The following is a 20137-nucleotide window of genomic DNA, read 5'->3' on the forward strand; positions in this document are numbered from 1 at the left end:
TTGGTCTAGATTTGATTGTAGAAATCGTTGAGTACTTTATGGTATGTCTTGAAGTGCATTTTTAAAGTTAATTTAGATGCTCTTCTTATGGTCTTCCCCTCAGAGTGTTGTTGGTCCGTTGAGGCTGTTTGGAATGAGGGCCATCCCACCTGCACCTTCAGACATGTCTACCCGGACGGAGATGTGCACTGGTTTCACGGCTCCCACAATCTCTCAGATGGCTCTGTGAAGCAACACACTACGAAACAGGTGAACAACGGTTGGATGACTATCCATAGTTACCTGGAGCACAGTCTTTCAGGTGTTCCCTACAACTGTTCCTTGAAGAGCACAGCATCTGGTAGATACATTGCTAGTTCTTTGGTTGAGAATCCTGACCTGCATGCGGAGAGAGTCAGAGCACAGGTTCATACAACTCGAGCCAGGAACGGAGTTGGATCACAGCGACCTATGTGGACATTTTTCTTTGTTTCAATTGCACTTGCTCTCACACTGAATTAATGGATTTGCCAAAGTAAATCCACATAATGGAGTTGGGTAAGATATCAGGGGTAAAGTGATTAACATTGATTAGTAACAAAGAGGTACTAAAATGTGTGCATTTCAAAAAATCCAGGATATAAGCGTTCTAAGATGGTCCAAAGATATATGGTTCTACTTTTCAGCTCTTCAAAAAATACCTTTGTTGTTTTGTTTTGAGTCACGCATGAGTGAGCAGCAGATACTGGTTTCATCACACACACTCACACATAACTTCAGATGTTTAAAAAGTCCTTCTGGCTACTACTTAAATTCCGCAAGAAGATATACACCCTATGGCCACGGATTAGAATGTATTTATTTCTGAGAGAGTGAGATGAAAATGTCAGTTGAAATCTCGGCTGCCCACCATGTCTCAACGGGATGATTGTCCATCTACGGCTGCTGTGGGAATGCACACTTTCTGCAAGAGAAAAAAAAGTATCTGTCAATCGCGAATAAAATGCAGACCTCAAAAGATTAGCTGTGCTGTGAATTCCCCCTCAGACACACAGAAGCATTTGTGTGTGAAATATCAAAAAGCCAGACACAGGAAATCACCCTCATGCAATGTCTGACTCTGTTGTGTGGGTGGATACTGCCCTCTGGTGAACAATGATGAGTGCCAGATATGGCAAATAACTGTTTCAGGTTTATTGGGAGACTACTGAATTACTCATGTATTGGGAGACTACTGAATCTTCTGAGCCCCACTCCTGACATTCAATGCTCTTCAGTTTTATTGGACCGGTTGCAGAACATTAAGAGATTAATATCGGACACCTAGGCAATCAGAATCAAATCTGTGTAGCTAAAAATCACTGCATTTTTGCAATTTGGGTGAACCAAATCTTTAAGATGGATTTTTTAAAAAGAGATTGCTTTACAGTGTTTAAGTATATGTGAACATGCAGTGACAGATAGAGCCTAGGTTGTCAGGGTTGCATTTGGGTTTTTAATCTGATCAGCATCGAGTATCCTGAGTGCAGCTGACGAGTAAGATAATGGATACCAATCTTTTCTCCTGGTCTCCATCTCCACTCAGCCCTGTGTCTTTGCAGGCATAGGTTAAAGCTGGAGGACCCATCCAGCTCTGAGGCTAAAACCCTGCATTGTTAACACCTCAATGCCCCACTTCAGAGAAGGCATGTGAGAGGCTTTTAAAGTCAGAATGACTCTCTGCGAATGGGGACACAGGGGCACGTTGGACCTTTAGTAAGACGCTGCTCAGCTGAGAGCAAACTGGGTGATTGACAACGAGGTTACCCTGACAATTCAATTGCACATGGATAGACACACATGAACACACACACACTCACATTAATAGCTTTGACTAAGACTGCCTCTGACAATCTTATTTTTATACAAATATTATCTTTGACTAATTAACTATACTGTTACCTGCACCTTATTCAAAATGGTAATATTTTTAACATAACTAATTGAAAAATAAATTCAAACTTGAAACAATCACAGTGATAAGCTTTAAATGGATCTGTTTGAATATGACATTATGACACTCATGAATCTTTTTTACTTGTTTTTAACATATTATGACTTTATATATAAATCAGCTGACATTAACCATTATAAAAAAAATGTAAGCTTTGGGAGGGATTCTTTGAAGAGAAAAATGTTTTTTTCCTGTATAGATAAAAGGGAAGATTGGATGTATATTTTCGATTCACAACATTATGTATGTATTCTTGATTTACTGTGGCTTGGATTGTACCTCATTTATATGGGGGCTCACGCAACCCCCAACCTTCCTTATATTACATGTAAATGAGTGCATCTTAATTTAGGCAGAACGCCACAACATCAGTCTTTAGAAAGATTTAGAAATAAAATCATGACAATTAAGCTATAACAATAACAATAAAACCTTTGAATCTATACATGTGTTCTTTCTCGTATTTCTTTAATGTCTCAAAATACATTTACAGCAATAACATTCATAAAACCAATGCATCTCAAAAGAAAAGCATGCAAACAATTCTTGTGATATGAAAATGTGATGTTAGATTCAAAATGTAGGGGTCTATTTTGTATCTTATTCAAAGACGACAAGAGGTCCATTAAGTGCTCAGAAAGCACAGAGGATGAAGAGAATCATGAGATGTAATGGTTGTGTGTTGTGGCAGTAAAATTATATTTCCTCTCCACATCAGAGCATCTTGATTATGAAGTCTCTTTATTTGTAGCATACACTTCTCACCACAAGAGGGAACAAGTTACACACCCAACAGCCTTCCTCTGAACAAATAGTGGTTACTCACTGATGTTTAATGTTGATCCTTGGCTGCAGGGTTCAAAGGGGCCCAATGAGTAATGAGTGAACTCAAAGAACCTTTTCACTGCTCAATCAATGCTTTGCCACATAAAAAGGTTGATGTTAAAACTTTACGTTAAACGACTTCTAGACTAATGTGTCGTACATTTCGGAAATGTATTAAACATATTCAGCTGTGACTTTGTTTCTCAGTGCCAACTCGTTTTGTGGTTGGATTTCTTGTTTCCTCTTAGCATAACTGCTGCATGTCGGTGGTGCATTAGCCCCAGCAGGGTCTCCTCTGTTACAGCAGAAGCAGGGCTTGTTTCTGCAGGTGGCCCTTCTGCCTTGTTACATCATCTCTCAATGTTTGAAGTTTACTTCACCTGCGAGCTCCTCATCTGGGCAAAGTACACAGTGGGGGGTGTTGGGTTTATTCACTGAGATGTGTGTAAACAGGGGCTTCAGGTCAAGTTCCCATGGTAACTGAGAGGTGTCTCGCTGTGTGCCCCTAGCTTGGTCTGTGTGTGTGTGTCAGGCCAATTATCCCAACGGGCTGTTATCTGCTCTCAGAGAGGTTTACATTATCACCCTGACAGCCCGGTGACCATTGGTCAGGTGAGCAACCACAGATGGTTTCACCATACACAAGAGCATAGTGGGGGGTGCACAGATCAAAAGAAACAAGATAAGAAACTGACCTACCCAAAAACACGGCAGGATGGATAGATGAGAAAAGGAGGGAGTGAGAAGACAGCGGGATGGAGGAATGGAAAGAGGAGATAAAAGCCAGATTCTGTCAACAAACAGAGCAGACTAATGTGAAGCGCTGATAGCCTGTTACCTAATGTTACGGTAAATGGGAGTTGGCTTGGGAATAATTGCCCAAAGAGCTGATCTGCACGAGGTTCAGTGTTGTTAGTGACACACGTAGCCCAGTTCCTTTAGACAGCCATATGTTTTCTTTCTGACTACGCAGTTACAATTTCTATAGAAATCCCTTCTAATATCTTTTTAGATCATGCAGATTTTGCTCACACAGACTTTACACACATGTTTTTAAATGTTTAAACTGATTTTATACCTTTACGATGCAATACAGCATTACAATACTGTAAAAAAAATTCAAGTACATGTTTGCATTTCATTTTTTCAACACAAGTATTGTCGACAAAATGTTATTAAATAAATCTAAATCTAAACTACTATTTTGCATGTGTGTTATTATTTGTTATGTGGATCATGTTGGGAAAGTGGGGAGGACGACGCATGTCTTTCAACACAAACTTAAATTCACTTTCACATCTGAGAAGTCTGTAAATCTATAATAGAACATCATATTTTATTATATGTTTTTAGTTTGAAACCTTCAATAGCTTTGATTTTTTGTCAAGAGTAAAAAGTACAATATTTCCTGAAATTTAGTAGTATGCTATAACCTTAACAATTGTATTTAAGTCCAGTATTGAGTACATGAGAGGGCATTGGTGGCTCAAACACTGATTGAACTATAATGTCTGTGTTCACTCATCCGTTTACCACTTCATCCATCCTCCGCACCATAAACATTATCTAGCAGATCGGAGAGCATCAGGGACTCAAACATTTCCAATGTTTCTGCCAAAACTGAATTCATTTCAATGCTGTCTTGTATTTCCACAAGAGGACAACCTCCATGTGTGCACATTCAGTGTTAATCCAGACTCCTGAAGGCCGCTGCTGCTTTACAGAGATCAATACATGAATAGAGCAGCAGGAAGACTTAGTGCTACACTGAGAGGAGAGGCTACTTGAAAGGTCACAACAGGAGAAAAAGAAGTGTTGAAAGGCATGAAAAACATTAAAGATCAATGTACACTGTTATATGCTCCAATGCTGATGCCCAAAGCAGCAGCAGTCTGGTAGACAGCTAGAATATGGAAAGATATTGTATAGATAAAAACACAAATAATTAAATATCTTTATAAATTATATATATATAAATATATGATGCTATTTATAAATAAATGGAAATAGAAGTGTATACATTTTATTTAAAATAATTGTTTTCAAAGACATCTTTAAGGGGAATTACATTGTATTGATTCCACCTAACTAAGGGGAATTTATTAATAAATGCATTGGCTTTCCATCTTAGAAAGCCTCATGGCAAACACGGGGTAAAGTCATAATAAGATACCAAAATGTTTACAGTTAATGCTGAGATGCTTAAATTAACATATGATTGTAAGTCTTACTTCTAGGTGTTATAAATGAAATTTAGTATGGGCTGTCAGTGTTGCCACTTATTTGACAAACTAAGCTTGGAAGCTGTGTGAATGTGTCCTGGTGAGTCTCTCCATCTGCAACACTTTTGATCCGTGGATACCCAAGCCCATGTGTGAAAGAACATGTTTCTTGTCCATGTTCCTTCCAGTTAGCTGTATGGAAAGCTGTACGGTGAAAGATAACCACTGACTGAAAGCTTGAAATAAAGAATCACCATTTCCCAACAGCTCAAAATGTAGCTCTGTTGCAACAGATAGCGTTAAACTGATGTGTTCCGCAAAATCGTACATTTAACCTTCCAGTCTTTGTTCTTTCATAGGAAATTTCCCGCATAGTGTGTGCAGACACACAGCTCACAGATAGCAGTCAGCATGTTTGTTTAGTTGTGTGTGTTGTAAAGGGAGAATTTTGTGAAACTGCATGCACTGCTAGCCTCGCTTGCCCTGGGTTTTAACACAGTTATAATCCTCACCTCTCAAATCAAGCTTTCATTAACATAATGACTTCACCAATTATAATTGACCAGTCTTGAGTTTCATAATGTATCAACAATACACCTCACATGATTATACCAGGTCCAAATGGAGCCTATAAGAGAGATATCAATGAAGCTCACACTGTGCTGGTAAGAGGTCAATCAGCCAAAAGAAGTGAATGCACCTGTGTGGGTGTAGCACAGCTGCATCATTTATTATGTATGATTAGACCTCTTACCATGGCTGTGTATGACCACTCCAAGAGTTTGAACACGCTGCTGACTCGAAACCTGCTCAGAATTAGCATGTAGCATGGATTTAAGACACAGCTAAGAGCTCTGTATGCTGGATGACTGGTGAAAAACACAAAGGCATCTTTATTAGCATTATACACCTCTACTTTTCTGCTGTGTCATTTTTGATGTAAGGGAGAATTTAGTTTAAAATAAGAATCTTGCACATGTTACATTGCTGTTTGTTTATTTGGATTTGCTGTTCAGAGTACTAATGTCTTTTTTTTAAAAAATGCTTTTCCCTGTCTCACAGAGTGACATAAGACAATTTACCTACAAAAAAGTACTACGCTGAATAACAGTCATGTCTTATCCAATGTAAGTTAATGGAAAAATGTTTTTTTGGCACCATGGCATGTGTGTAATCATTTTATTGGCCGAGATGATTAATTATTACGAGAAAGCATCACAATTAGCACACAAATTACAACATGATAACATATAACATATAGGCCCACCTCGTGCCAAATGTGAAACAGTCAAGAAAATATAGTGTGTATTTCAATTTGGCAAGGACGTGCCCGCACCGACAATCTGGAATAAAAAAATACAAATATTTGTATATATATATATTTGTATTTAGTTATTCCTCAGGATTATGGGAAACAGTATTTCGGTCTTGAAATTGTTTGACTTGAATCTAGTTTTGACCTGTTTGCAACTCTGAAAAATGACTTCTTAACAATTCTCTGTAACACAGAATCAATATTTCATTAAACTTCATCAAGCTAAGAACTGTTCACTGTCATATACCCAAAAAACGACCAAGTTTGAAGAAGTAGCCTGCAAGAGAACTGACTGACCGTAAGCTAAATCAAGCACTTTTGAGATTGGATCCATAAAAGCTTGATTTTTTCAGCTTTTAAATAACACACCATCTCTGATCGATAGCAATCACCTCCATATCTCGCATCAATGGGCTGCTGATGAGCTCACGCCACAAAAGTAATCTCCGTCTGTTCTCCATGAATATTACATTTTCCAGTTTTCTGCTTTTCATCTCGGAGACAAAAGGACATTTTTATTGGTAATTTGTGCTCATTCTTGGCATCTCCCTTCAATCTACAGGTCTCATCGCCCATCATCCATTCTCTGCATGAACGGAGGGGTCAAAACACTCAAGGCAGAACCGGTATGTGAATGACATGGTTAAGTGTGCTCAGAGAAAAACACCCAAATGTTTCCTCTTTACTCTCAGCCCCCTGTAGATTTACAATATGTTCCACTGCTTCAGTTTCCTGCCTCTGTTTGTGTGTGTGTCTGTGATATTGTGTAACATGGTGATTTATGTACCACCTGGTAACCCTGACCACCAAACTGGCAAACACCATTTCATCTTCACTTATTCTAGTACTTGCTTGAATGCTATGGGAGCATGCCTGGCTCTTTTGTAATAATGAAAAGACTGCACGATCCATTAAGTCTGAGTGCTGTATACTCTAGTATTCCAAGTACAACAGATGTGACCAAGGGCCTAGGAGGAAGGAGAGGTAGAGTAGTGGGTGACTTGGCTAATGAGAATCATGATTAGGGTGAGAAAAAAGGGTACCGTTATAAGAGTGAGAAACCCTCCCCTCAGACACAAGCTTTTGTATGATGTGCATTTTTATGAACAGTTTGCATCCTAGCCACCTTTGAGATGCCAACTGTGCCTCATGTCCAACAAGAAGGGGTCAATGCGGGTAAAGGGTACGTGTGTGACATTTAAAAGTTGATTTGATTACAACATTTCCACAATAAACTCCCTCAATGTTGTCAAATGTGTACTTTCTAAGTAGCAGCATCCTGTATTGTTATGGGTTGTTGTTGCTGTCTGCGTTGCCACAGGGGCAAACACTGGTGTGAGCCGTCCTGAGGTAACTACAGTCAGTCTGTGGGCACGCCTCCTCATCACCTGCTGAAAGAGTGTTATCCAAAGCTGGAGATATTTTCACTTCTCCAAGGGAAAGGCAACATGTTCATTTTTGTCTAGACATAAAACTGATAAACTAAGAATTGATTATGTGTTTTGGGGGATGTGCTGGAATCTTTTCACATTGTTTCCATTAATTTCTTGAATGTATTATGTATGTATTATTTTGCAAGCATTTATGGAGAGTATTATTGTTAAGAGTATCAATAAATAACATCATTGATAAGCAGTATTGGTAATGCTAAAATTCTAGAACTAGATGACACAATAAAGTGACTACGAACACGGACAACATGTCTAAGTAAAGCAGAATAAAGTTTGGTGCAGCAATCCCAAAATGTAATATCCGCATAAGAGGACGCAGCGTCGCAGGAGGTATTCAAAGTCAACTTTATCGTATTCCTTCATAGGGGATCATCATCTTAGTATGACAGAGCTAATTTAAATGTTGATTTGTACTGATCTGCTATTTTTCACAACAGAAAAAAGTTCCACTTTCCATCTGATGTATGACTCATGGTGTACAAGTTGAAGAGCTAATCGGAGAAAGGCTTTTATAGAAGTTTACAGGCAGCTACCCACACAATCACTTCTTGTTTTGACATGTTGTTGAGCACAATGAGGTATACTGTATCTTTATTTGCAAGTAATTAATTCATGTGTTGTGCTTTGATAGGATCATTTCATTTCTGTAAATGAAAAACACCTCATTATTGAAAGATGGAGGTTATGGAACAACAGAAATCAAAAGCCATCTGTGCTTGTTTCACAGATGGTGATTTCAGTCTTAACAATTGATTCTTATTTACATGTCTAATCATCCTTATTTAAAGGTTTAACATTTATATTCTCTGACAGAAGTGGTAAATTAATCGGAAACAAAATAAACATTACTTTCAAACCAAATGTTTCTTCAATTGTTTATGTTGTCATAAATATTGCATTGTGGTCCTTTTAATCGCGATCTATATAGAACTGGGAGGTTTGGCATTGTTCCATGACCAATATGTATAATTGTAATGGGACTGGATTTTAGGATTCATTTCTTATTCATCAATAACCAAAATTCCTGTCTTTCTGAATATTCAACTGAATGTTATCCCCATTCCGAGAATTTACAGTAAAGAGCAGGAAACCAGCAAATGTGCTAATAACATGTTGATTGTAAAAACGGTTATGTGAAGGGGATTTTACAAATTACACAATCAGAAAGCCTCATTAAGTCCCTGTGAAGTGAAATAACACATGGTGTTGACACATTTGATATTTTCTTGACAAGTAATGAGAAAAAAGATGGAAAATAACCTGGGAAGAAAGGAAAACCGCACGGAAGATAAAAATGTTCTTTAGACACTGTTGGAGATTTTGAGGATGTTGCAAACCAACCTCGTCTCCGCGTGTCGTTTGACAAGCTAGGTGAATTCGGGAAAAGGGAGGGATTAAGAAACACCAGAATACAAGTGAAACAATAATCCGGCTTTAATGATACAAGGTAACGATACAAAATACAAAGAAATCACGAAGCACTCTGCAGAGTACTCCGGGCTCAGGTTCTACCCCACGTGTGAGACAGGTCTCAGGAACGGCTGGTGAAAAACAAGAGCGCGAACCAAAGGAAAACACAGGCTTTCATACTAAAACACAGGAGGAGGTGTGTACGTGCATTCCCCCAGAGGTCATCTTATTGGCAGAGATCAACACATGGCCTGTCGCACCCAATCAGTGCGACACAGCAGCTTTTAGCCAGCACACACACATCTCCTTTATGGCCCTGTGTCCCTGAGTCCATCTTCCCGCCTCCTGACTGCCACACACAAGTTAAAAGTATGTTTTAAGATATAGTTGTTATAGTTGGCTAAATATACGTAATACATGTTAATTACTTTCATATCAATAACAACGAGGAACACATTACCTATGCTCTTAAGCAGTATTAGAGATGCTTTTCAAATAGTCAAACTTCTCAGGCTTACCTATGGCCCTTCCATTTGTTTGAGCTATTGTTCACATCTTTACTTCAAATAAAAGGTTTCACATTGTATATTTCCAGCTTCCTTTACACATACTGCTATTATTAACACAAAGTAACTAACCACACACCTCTATTGAAAACAAGTCGATTCCCCTGACAATTGACATGCTGAAACTCCTGGAATGCGTCCCTCCCCCACCTCTCTCGTCCCTGTCATAAAAAACTGCTTCCATTTCATATGGAGTAATGAAAGATGTTTAAGCTAATTTCTCCACAATGTTTGTAGCCATTTAGTACCCACACATGAAAGAATAAGAACAGAGGTATAGTTGACCAGTAATCATGTAGCATTTATATTTACTTCAATGAAAACACATACACATCTGCTACAAGATTGTGTCACGCACACCCATTTTTTACGAGGGAAGCATTCCAGCGTCTGGCACTATCTCCAAATATGGTGTCCCCTTCTCACCTCTCTCTCTAAACACAAGGAATTCACCTCAATATATTGGGGGAGGGAAAAGATACTTTGTCCTTTCTAATTTAACACACATGAATATAAATAAGGTGGCATTAAAAGGAATATACCAGATTTAACTTTCCTGTCATACCACGTTACTTTAATACTTCAAATAATTCAAATAATCCTTCAATTCCCCCTTTTTGGTCTCGCATTAACGAGACCAACACACATAAGACATTTGAAACAAAACTACTGTCCTTCTTTAATACGGTGTCTGTCCCCCTTCATTAAACCCTTGAGAACAGAAAACAACCTCCAATGACAATGAAGAAACTATCAGAGTGAGAGCCTGAGTGCCAGACAGCAGCATCCTTGCGTGTTGTTGAATCATCAGGGCCCCCCCCCCCCTCAGCGGAATACGCCAACAAGGGCAGCTGATAGGGAGGGGGAGATGCGGCCTTTCCTTCAAAGGTGGAACTGATGAATCTGATCAGAGAGAAGTAGACTCCTCTGCTGCCTCGAGAAGTCCCCCAGCCCGCTGACGCCTCCTTCCAAGTCGTCTGCTGTAGGGATGTCCGCGAGGTCCTTCTCCTCCAGTCCGCTGATGCCTGCTTCCAAGTCGTCTGCTGTAGGGATGTCCGCGTTGACGATAGCCAGGTCCATCCTGATGTCCTCCAAGGTCCTAGCCGGAGTGTTCCTCGCCGCACACTGGCTCCAGTAGTACCAGATGTCCCCCTTTGCTCCTCGGCGGACGGCATGAGATGTCCTCTGGGTCACTCTGTAGAGGCCGGAGAACCTGGGGTTGAGTCACGTAGGCCTGACGACCTTCAGCCAGACGAACTCCGCTGTGTCGGCCTCCTGCTCCTCGGGTCCCCCTTTTGGCGTCAGCAACCTGTGTGGAGAAATCTGATACCCACCCCTCAAGTCTACGCTCAGTGCTTCTGGGCCCTCAGGTGTTTGACCCACCACTGGTAGGCCGCTTAAGAATTCTAATACTTGGCCTGTGTCAACAAAATAAACCCCAACATCTTCAGGTGAACTAAATATCTCAATAGCTCTGAATTCCTGACAAGCATCTGTGTTATTATAAATGAAATCCTTGAGATCCCATTTAAAATCTAAATATAATATGAACTGCTAATGTTTCTGGTAATGGAACAAACTAATGTTATGGATTAAAAACAACTAAAATCATGATACTGACAAAGTGAATAATTTCCAGGCGAGACTGCTTCTACCTGTCACTGCTTGGATATTATCAAGCTGAAAAATGAATACAGAAATCCAACATACTGTCATCAAATGTCTTTCTATTATGACTTTAAATTAAATGTACATCCCCATAATGATCTAAACAGTCTATGGCTTTTACTTCTTTACCAGGCTAGTTACAAGATGTTGTCTAAATTAAATTCTATCTCATTACATTACTATGTTTTAACTTAGCTGTAATATGTTCTTTCTACACTTCAAACCTCAGTTACTTTAATACCTGTTGAAATATTACAAAATTGTTTTCATTATCACAGTTCACCTTCTCATTCTCATTCTGGAATTACCTCTCTCAGTAGCCCCTTGGCCACTGATTCTGCATCTGTGTTACCTGTTATAACTCAATCAATATTAGAAACATGTCAACATTAATCAAACATTATCTTATCCCCAGATATGGAGCAGGTTAAATCTAAAACTGTCAATCTATGGTCAGATTGAACATCTGAGTTGGGGCGGCAGGTTTCTTCCAGTCCCTAAATGAAAATATCCCACACTCCCCCTTTTTACACATGTAAACATGTGTAATAAAATCCTGTATGGGAAGAAAACCTTCAGGTAACCAGTGGTTATAAGAAAATACCAAACATCATTCACAAAAGTATATCCATCACTTTTCACAGTAAACACTCCAGGGAAAATAAGTGTTCATTTCCAGCTGGCAGTCCTAAAAGAAACAGAATCTTTAGATTTTAGTTTGAGTTTTACATTTGCAAACCGCCAACTCCTGTGGGAATTAGAAACGGGTCACATGTGCGTTTTTCCAAATGTGTGAAATTGTAGGAAACCTGTGTTTCCCATGGAGCTCCAAAATAATGTATTAGTCCAAAGACATGCTCGGTTAGTTATTGTTTTAGAATCATGCAGTTACACTGATCACATGCAGAAATTCATTCACACTCACACTGTCAGGTTGTAAAGTCAAGTTTGGTCAGCCCCAGAGTCAGTCATTGATAGTGCTTTTCTCAAGTCACACTGTCAGTCAGGGTCAAAGGTCATTTGGTCTCAGTTTCATTGGCCATGTGTCGTGCTCTGCAGAGACTTTGATATTTCAGCATAGGCCAGTATCCTTTGTCTACAAAAATCAGTCATATATGGAGCGCCATCATTTATCAATTCACGATTACCACTTTAAGTCAGATATCTCTAACTTGTCATCGGGACGGCTGCTTCCCACATTTCCCGCAACTTGGTACAAAACTCACTTCATAATAGTACTACTACTACTGCAATTTATTTACAACTAAGTAGTATTAAAATGTCTAATAAATCTAATTCAGAAACTTGTGTACATAACTATTATCTTAAGTCAAAACATCACTAGGATCTGTGTAGCTCTGCATTTCATAGCTCATTATACTCATTTATCTTCAATTCCGGTCTACTTAAAAACAATGTTAAACTCTTTAGCAGTGTGTGGAACCTTGGGTGTCCGAACATGCAACCATCACCCTTTACTCTATCAAGGATTAAAAACAGTTTCCATCCTAAAGCCCTCCTATGGTAATAACTATGCCACAATGGTGAAATCAATATTGTAACAAATGAGATCACTACTTTATTCACACATGAATAAAAATCTCTTGAAGAATGATTTATTAATATGATGGAAAGATTGAAGAATATGGTTCTACACTGTGCTACTCCAAAACACCCCCTGCTTAAAGTGTAGTGCATATTTCCCTCATGTCTCCCCCTTTAACCCTCAGTGTGTTTTTAGGATGATTTTCTCATTTTACATTAATAGTTTCCTCTTTACTGCTATTTTGAATTTACCAATCGATTAATTCATGGTTAATACCTCTTTTTATCTTTACTTATTTATCAAGTCAATTCAAGTTCTTTAAATGTGGTGTCTTCTATGCGCGTTTTGTGAATAAGTGTGTTTATGTGTAAACTCACTCATTCCCGTTTTCCTTTTCTCCTCCCCTGGTTGTCTCAAGCCGTGACCCCGACCTCCTCACCTCAAATCGACTATGCCAACTCCTCTGATTCTGTCTTCTCTTCAGTCCATCAGCTCTTGAATCCATCCGCTGTAACTCTTTTAGGCAGCCTTTGGCCCAGTCACATCTGCAGCCCACATCATGCCACTGTTCTTGCACTGCTTTGCATTTCATCTCCCCTTTACAGTCTCTCTGCTGCTTCATGGAGGGCGGATTCTGCTCTCATGTCCCCCACTCTGCTCCTGTGCCAAATCTCGTGGCTCAGCTTCATGCCCTGTCTGAGGGACTGATGAGAGTATTTCTGTATGTCAGCAAGCGGTTTGGTTCTGGATGCCTCAGGTGGAGACGGTTCAGCTCCGGTTCTCTGTCTGTTTGATGGAGAAGGAGGAGCCTCCTTTTGGGTTGGGTCTTTTGTCTAGTTTGGAGGGACGGGGTCGTAGCCTTTCTAACTCAGAGGGGGAGTCCAGGTCCCGGGACGCATTATCCATAAGAAATCTAGCACACTGAGATTGAATCAATCCAACCCTTTCCACTCTGTCTCTTTCTAATCATACTATATGTCTTAGTTGCTAAATGCCATCTAAACAACACCATTAATGTCTACTAATGATATTACAAAAACTCCCTCTATAAATTGTTTCATCCATTGTTACATATCTACCCAACCTGAGTCTTTCAGGAAACCATTTTCTTCCATAAATTGAAATACCTGTTTCAAGCATTACATATTTCACACACTACGAAAGAACATCTCCATACTTTCTCCAATATTTTAAATCCCACTGTTACTTAGAACAATAGTAAACCTGCAGAGCACACTGATCAGATCACAGTAATATAATTTGACTCAAGTGTAGGCCCATGTCTACTTTCCATTTTACTCATTACTTTTGGTGAATATTTATTTATATTGTCTGAATTCCTTGTCTATGATGTGCAAAAAGTTAGAGTATAAAAATGTGTTTCTCAATGTATTTACACTCCACGGATTCTTGAGTTTACTCATCTCCTAGTGTTGTCGTTCCTAAAAATGTTAGCAAAAACAAAACTCCCACTACAACATTTATAGATAAATTGATCTAGCAAAATGAACTCTTTTCTAATTCAAAATGTGACAAAAGAACAATGATTTGTCTTTCACAAGATGGTGGTCTAACAGAATGACTCTTGACCTCCTGGGGTCAAATAGATTTAGCCATGAGGCGGCTGACTTTAAAATGAACAGGGACAAAGAAACCACATGCATGTGGGTACATTATAGTCTAGAAATATAACCCAAAACAACACTACTTAAAAATAATAACAATTCAAATGACTTCTGGTGAAAAGCATGAAGAACAAAACAACTTAATCTACTCTCAATGTTCATGTACACCATCACTGTGTATTTAATCAGTAGTTACCGGTTGTATCCTTAATCAAACTATTTCACCATCTTCACTTATTTTAGGTTACTCATTCAACAATATGACATTCTCCCGAATAGTAGTTAACTTTATATAACTTTTACTCTCTATATTTTAGCAACAACCTTACTTTTCTCTCTCTCTCTGTCTACTCTCCAAAACATCTCATTTCTCCTGACCACAAGTTTCTCATAAATCACCCCTTTGTGTAACCGTGTGAGATGGCTGGAGTAAAACCTCGTGCAGGACCTCTGTCATGCTTAAACATTAACAGATTCCCTCTGACAAACTTCCAAAAACCTTATCTTTACTTTCTACTCTTTTGTTCCTGTATTTAATATAATTTTCCCCTTGGAATATAATTAAGTACAATCCTTAGTTAATGACAAATACCATGAAATTCACAACGCAATGCAACGGTATCAATCAGTTCTCACAGACTATATTTAAATAGCAGCAAATCATTGTTTCTTATTTATTTCAATATATCTACCACTTCAAATCACACCTTGATCTGTTAATTTTCTATGTATTAAACTCCAACTTCAGATCACTAGAGAAAAAAGCAAGCAGACACACTCCGGGCTGCTGCTGCTGCTCTCGAGAGGAAAAAGGGTGGGGGAAAATCTCACAGACAAATACTGACACCCCCTTCTCTCTCCCCTGCTGTAGCTCTCAGCCTCTCCTTTGGAAAAGGGGGGCTTCTTTCAACAATTAACACTTCTGCTATCCTTTTATTCAATTTTTTTTTTTTTTTAACCCACTGTCCTCGTAAGCTCTCAACTCACGCTCCTCTCGTTAAAATGTTCCCTTCATTATGACTTCGTATCTATTCATCTGACTTAGGCTGTTTCTGTTACCAGTAAATATTCACAGACTTCATATCTATTGATCTGACTTACTGTCCTTGTTACCAGTAAATATTCACAGACTTCATATCTATTGATCTGACTTACTGTCCTTGTTACCAGTAAATATTCACAGAAAAAAATGTTCCCCGTACAGTCTATTCAGCAACCCCCACAGAACAAAGGATTAATGAGGTCCGGTCACTTCAAAATTGCTTTTTGAAGGTTGCGTTACTCTCCTTTGGATTTTACTTATAACTCAACTTCGATTCCTATGAACCTAAGAATTGTTATTCAGATTCGTCTCCTGGATGCCGTCTGAAAACGGTCACTGGACGTCCCCCAACGAGTCTTCAGCCGTCTCCTTTCTGAAAAAAGTACGGGGCCTTTCACCTTCGTCTTACATACCTCGTTGATTCACTTTTATGTTATATAACTTTCCTACCTATCTAAAATATGGATTTGTATATTCCACCGCAACAACTATGACACCGGAATATGTCTCTGACAACTCTAAAATTTAGTTTAGCCAATTACAGACCTTCGATAGAAACAGGCTTGTCTGCTCACCTTTCAATTGTAGGATCCCCGTTTTAGTTGTCAGAGATTATTCTAGGCCTTCTCCGGACCATTCGTCCGCTTGCCGCTGGTGGTCTCTTCCCCGAAAACACCCCACTCAGACACGTCGGGGTCACCACTTGTTGGAGATTTTGAGGATGTTGCAAACCAACCTCGTCTCCGCGTGTCGTTTGACAAGCTAGGTGAATTCGGGAAAAGGGAGGGATTAAGAAACACCAGAATACAAGTGAAACAATAATCCGGCTTTAATGATACAAGGTAACGATACAAAATACAAAGAAATCACGAAGCACTCTGCAGAGTACTCCGGGCTCAGGTTCTACCCCACGTGTGAGACAGGTCTCAGGAACGGCTGGTGAAAAACAAGAGCGCGAACCAAAGGAAAACACAGGCTTTCATACTAAAACACAGGAGGAGGTGTGTACGTGCATTCCCCCAGAGGTCATCTTATTGGCAGAGATCAACACATGGCCTGTCGCACCCAATCAGTGCGACACAGCAGCTTTTAGCCAGCACACACACATCTCCTTTATGGCCCTGTGTCCCTGAGTCCATCTTCCCGCCTCCTGACTGCCACACACAAGTTAAAAGTATGTTTTAAGATATAGTTGTTATAGTTGGCTAAATATACGTAATACATGTTAATTACTTTCATATCAATAACAACGAGGAACACATTACCTATGCTCTTAAGCAGTATTAGAGATGCTTTTCAAATAGTCAAACTTCTCAGGCTTACCTATGGCCCTTCCATTTGTTTGAGCTATTGTTCACATCTTTACTTCAAATAAAAGGTTTCACATTGTATATTTCCAGCTTCCTTTACACATACTGCTATTATTAACACAAAGTAACTAACCACACACCTCTATTGAAAACAAGTCGATTCCCCTGACAATTGACATGCTGAAACTCCTGGAATGCGTCCCTCCCCCACCTCTCTCGTCCCTGTCATAAAAAACTGCTTCCATTTCATATGGAGTAATGAAAGATGTTTAAGCTAATTTCTCCACAATGTTTGTAGCCATTTAGTACCCACACATGAAAGAATAAGAACAGAGGTATAGTTGACCAGTAATCATGTAGCATTTATATTTACTTCAATGAAAACACATACACATCTGCTACAAGATTGTGTCACGCACACCCATTTTTTACGAGGGAAGCATTCCAGCGTCTGGCACTATCTCCAAATATGGTGTCCCCTTCAAAAAAGTAGCGCATGCATGCACGCACTTGCATATGGCACGTGCAAGGGTACAAGCAGAAAGGTAAGCATTCAAGTGGTCACAGAAAAAAACACCGGACAGTGTGTTTCTGTTGACATTGCTTCAGGAAGTAAGAAATATTTGCATATTTTGCAATGTGGAATCTTACACCCCAAGCACATGACAGGCACACACAGACACGTGTGTGTGCCTGTAGTGTGACTATACGTAAGATTACGTATAGTCAGCCATTTTATCCACCAATTCTGTCACTGCAAATACTACAAGGCCAGTTTCTCGTTCAGCTCATGACACAAGATATATCCGTCCCATGTGTTTTTTAAAGATAAATCTCCAACTAAATAGGTAATTGAGCAGAGTAATCAGATTTGGAGCATTTGGATCAAATTCACATCGAGAAATCATGAGGCAAAGCTTCACATTAGACACTCATACAGAGATAAGATACACACAACTTTAGCCAAACTGTATTTGGGCAAATATGAATCTGTCTCATACAGGAATTAGTACACATTAAACTGTAGTTTGGGTAGTATTGTGTTTAGTATCGCATAACAGTAGTTTAAGAAAAACATATTTCAATTCACAATACTTCAAGTCATTAAGATTATTGGAAAACGAAAAAAAAGTCTTCTGATTTTAAATGAGATTGCAGATAAACTTCTCGGTAAATTAAATGCTGTGACAAAATACAGTTATAGCTAAAAGTCTCAGCTGCATAAACAGGTACTTAGGCAGAGAAAAAAAAAGCCAAATGTCACCGTAACCCTCTGTAACAACAAAAACTCAACAAACCAAAGGGACATGCCCGGCTAGAGACTGTGCTGCAGAAGGGTAAATGAGGCTGAAGATTGTCAAGGAGGTTATCCTGACCTCCCTCCAAGTAGAAGTATTTGAGTCGTGATCAGTCAGGCCTGCTTTACTTTTCAGAAGCCCTGCAGTTCTCTCCAGATGGATTAAGAATTCAGAACTATTGGTCATCCTCTCACACATGCACAGATAAAAATACACATACCAAAATCAAATGGTCCGAAGATACACGGATTCATCTCCCTCCATCATGTTGATTTGAATCAGAAGTTCTGAACATGAGCCCGCCCCGCTCGACCTTTAAGAGTGAAAATATATGTATGTAAAAGGAGAATGTATGAGTGTGAGAGGACCAGTATGAATTACGGCCTGTACGGCCCCTCATACCTCCATATAACCATTCATAGCAGTGTATAATAGAGGTGACCTTTAAGAGAAGGCTTTTAGTTTATCTTCAAGCTGTGCAATTCTACAGGATCAACCAAGCAGATCATTTTTTCGGCATTAGGGACATGAGATTGAACAAAAATTCCAAGCACACAATTTGTGCGAAATCAGTTGTTTTAATTGAACAAGATGTATGGGAATAAGGGAGGATTGCATTAAAACGTGGTCATACCGTGTTTTTTTTTTATCTAAGTGGAAGCCTTTTTCCATCATACCTGACCCCATTATGATGTCTGTCCTGCATGCTGCTTCATAATACATGGGTTATTTAGTATGCAAGACAAACTTTAACCAATTGCCTTACAGCTTCATCCGTAATACATAGGGCTTTTAGCTAAAGGAGCTCTGGGTCATTCGTTAGAAAATACATAAGTGATTGCAATCAACAAAAAGTGATCAGTGAAAATCCTCATCTTGCTTAAACTGAAGTATTAACAATTAAAGTAATCTGCATTTGGATTTGGGCTTTTGACAGAATTAAATACGCTTAACATGCAGAATGCAGCTTTGGCTACATGCACCACAGATTCTCTAAATACAAATGCACACCGTGCACAGAGTTGCACACACGGCAGTTACAGATAGCTATCTACCGCATTTGCATTTTGAGTTCAGTGAATGAGCTTGAAAGCAGGCTACAACATTTACAGCCAAGCCATCAATTGAAATCAGAAGGGGATTTTCATTTTCACCAGAGCTGAGGATGCACATTGTTTATCTCAGTAACACAACAATCAACCAGATATAATTCACAATAAAGCAACAGGTCATCATAAATCAATAAGTCATGGTGTAACAGTGGGGGTGTTGTTGTTGTGGTTGTATAAAGGGGCAAGGTAACTATATAATGTGTAAGTGGGTTAGTGGGAATGTGTGTGTAGTACAAACCTTGGACTGATGTGTTTGTGTTTCTAATCCAAGGTCCTGAGTGGGTTTGGAGACGTGAGATCGTCATGGAGACCACTGGTGGCTCCACAGTGGAGGCAGCTGAACAGCCATCAACATCCCATCTGTCAATTAAATAGGCAGTCAGTCATTAAGCTGTCTGTCCCTCTCTTCCACTTCTTTGCTACACCTACAAATATATACACACAGGATCAAATACTGTATTGCATAGTTCACATTACCATGATTCTTTTGTTAACTTTTTAAGTTGACCTTTAGCATGACTGATCACTGAGTGAAATGTTCATGAAAGTTTCAAGCGATGATGGGCTATTGTTGTCTCATGAATATTGGCTATAGCTGTGACACTAGTATGTATAGATGGTATTAACATAACGTCATGACTGGAGTTACCAGACTTGGGGTGTAACAGATTACAATTTAACAACATCTTGTCACCGACAGCCAAAAGTTAAACAAAAGAGAAAGAGAAACAAATTGATTGCTGCCATTCAAGAAACAATCAATCCAGGCAAAGTG

At 39.2% G+C, this 20137-nt stretch overlaps 2 long non-coding RNA genes across 2 annotated transcripts in view; both read left to right on the forward strand.

The window, feature by feature from the left end:
• The window catches only part of LOC307042345, a 40675-nt gene extending 38260 nt beyond the window's left edge, over window positions 1–2415 (forward strand). The window contains exon 5 of the long non-coding RNA XR_013809086.1: window positions 104–2415. This is a non-coding gene — a long non-coding RNA (uncharacterized lncRNA). The remainder of the gene's footprint in view (window positions 1–103) is intronic.
• Window positions 2416–6598: 4183 nt separating this feature from the next.
• Window positions 6599–19752, forward strand: LOC307037580. The gene is made up of 2 exons (XR_013807710.1): window positions 6599–6960; window positions 19634–19752. It is a non-coding gene; the product is annotated as an uncharacterized lncRNA (long non-coding RNA).
• Window positions 19753–20137: the final 385 nt, after the last annotated feature.

This window comes from Notothenia rossii (assembly GCF_949606895.1).
Source record: "Notothenia rossii genome assembly, chromosome: 1".
NCBI lineage: Eukaryota > Metazoa > Chordata > Actinopteri > Perciformes > Nototheniidae > Notothenia > Notothenia rossii.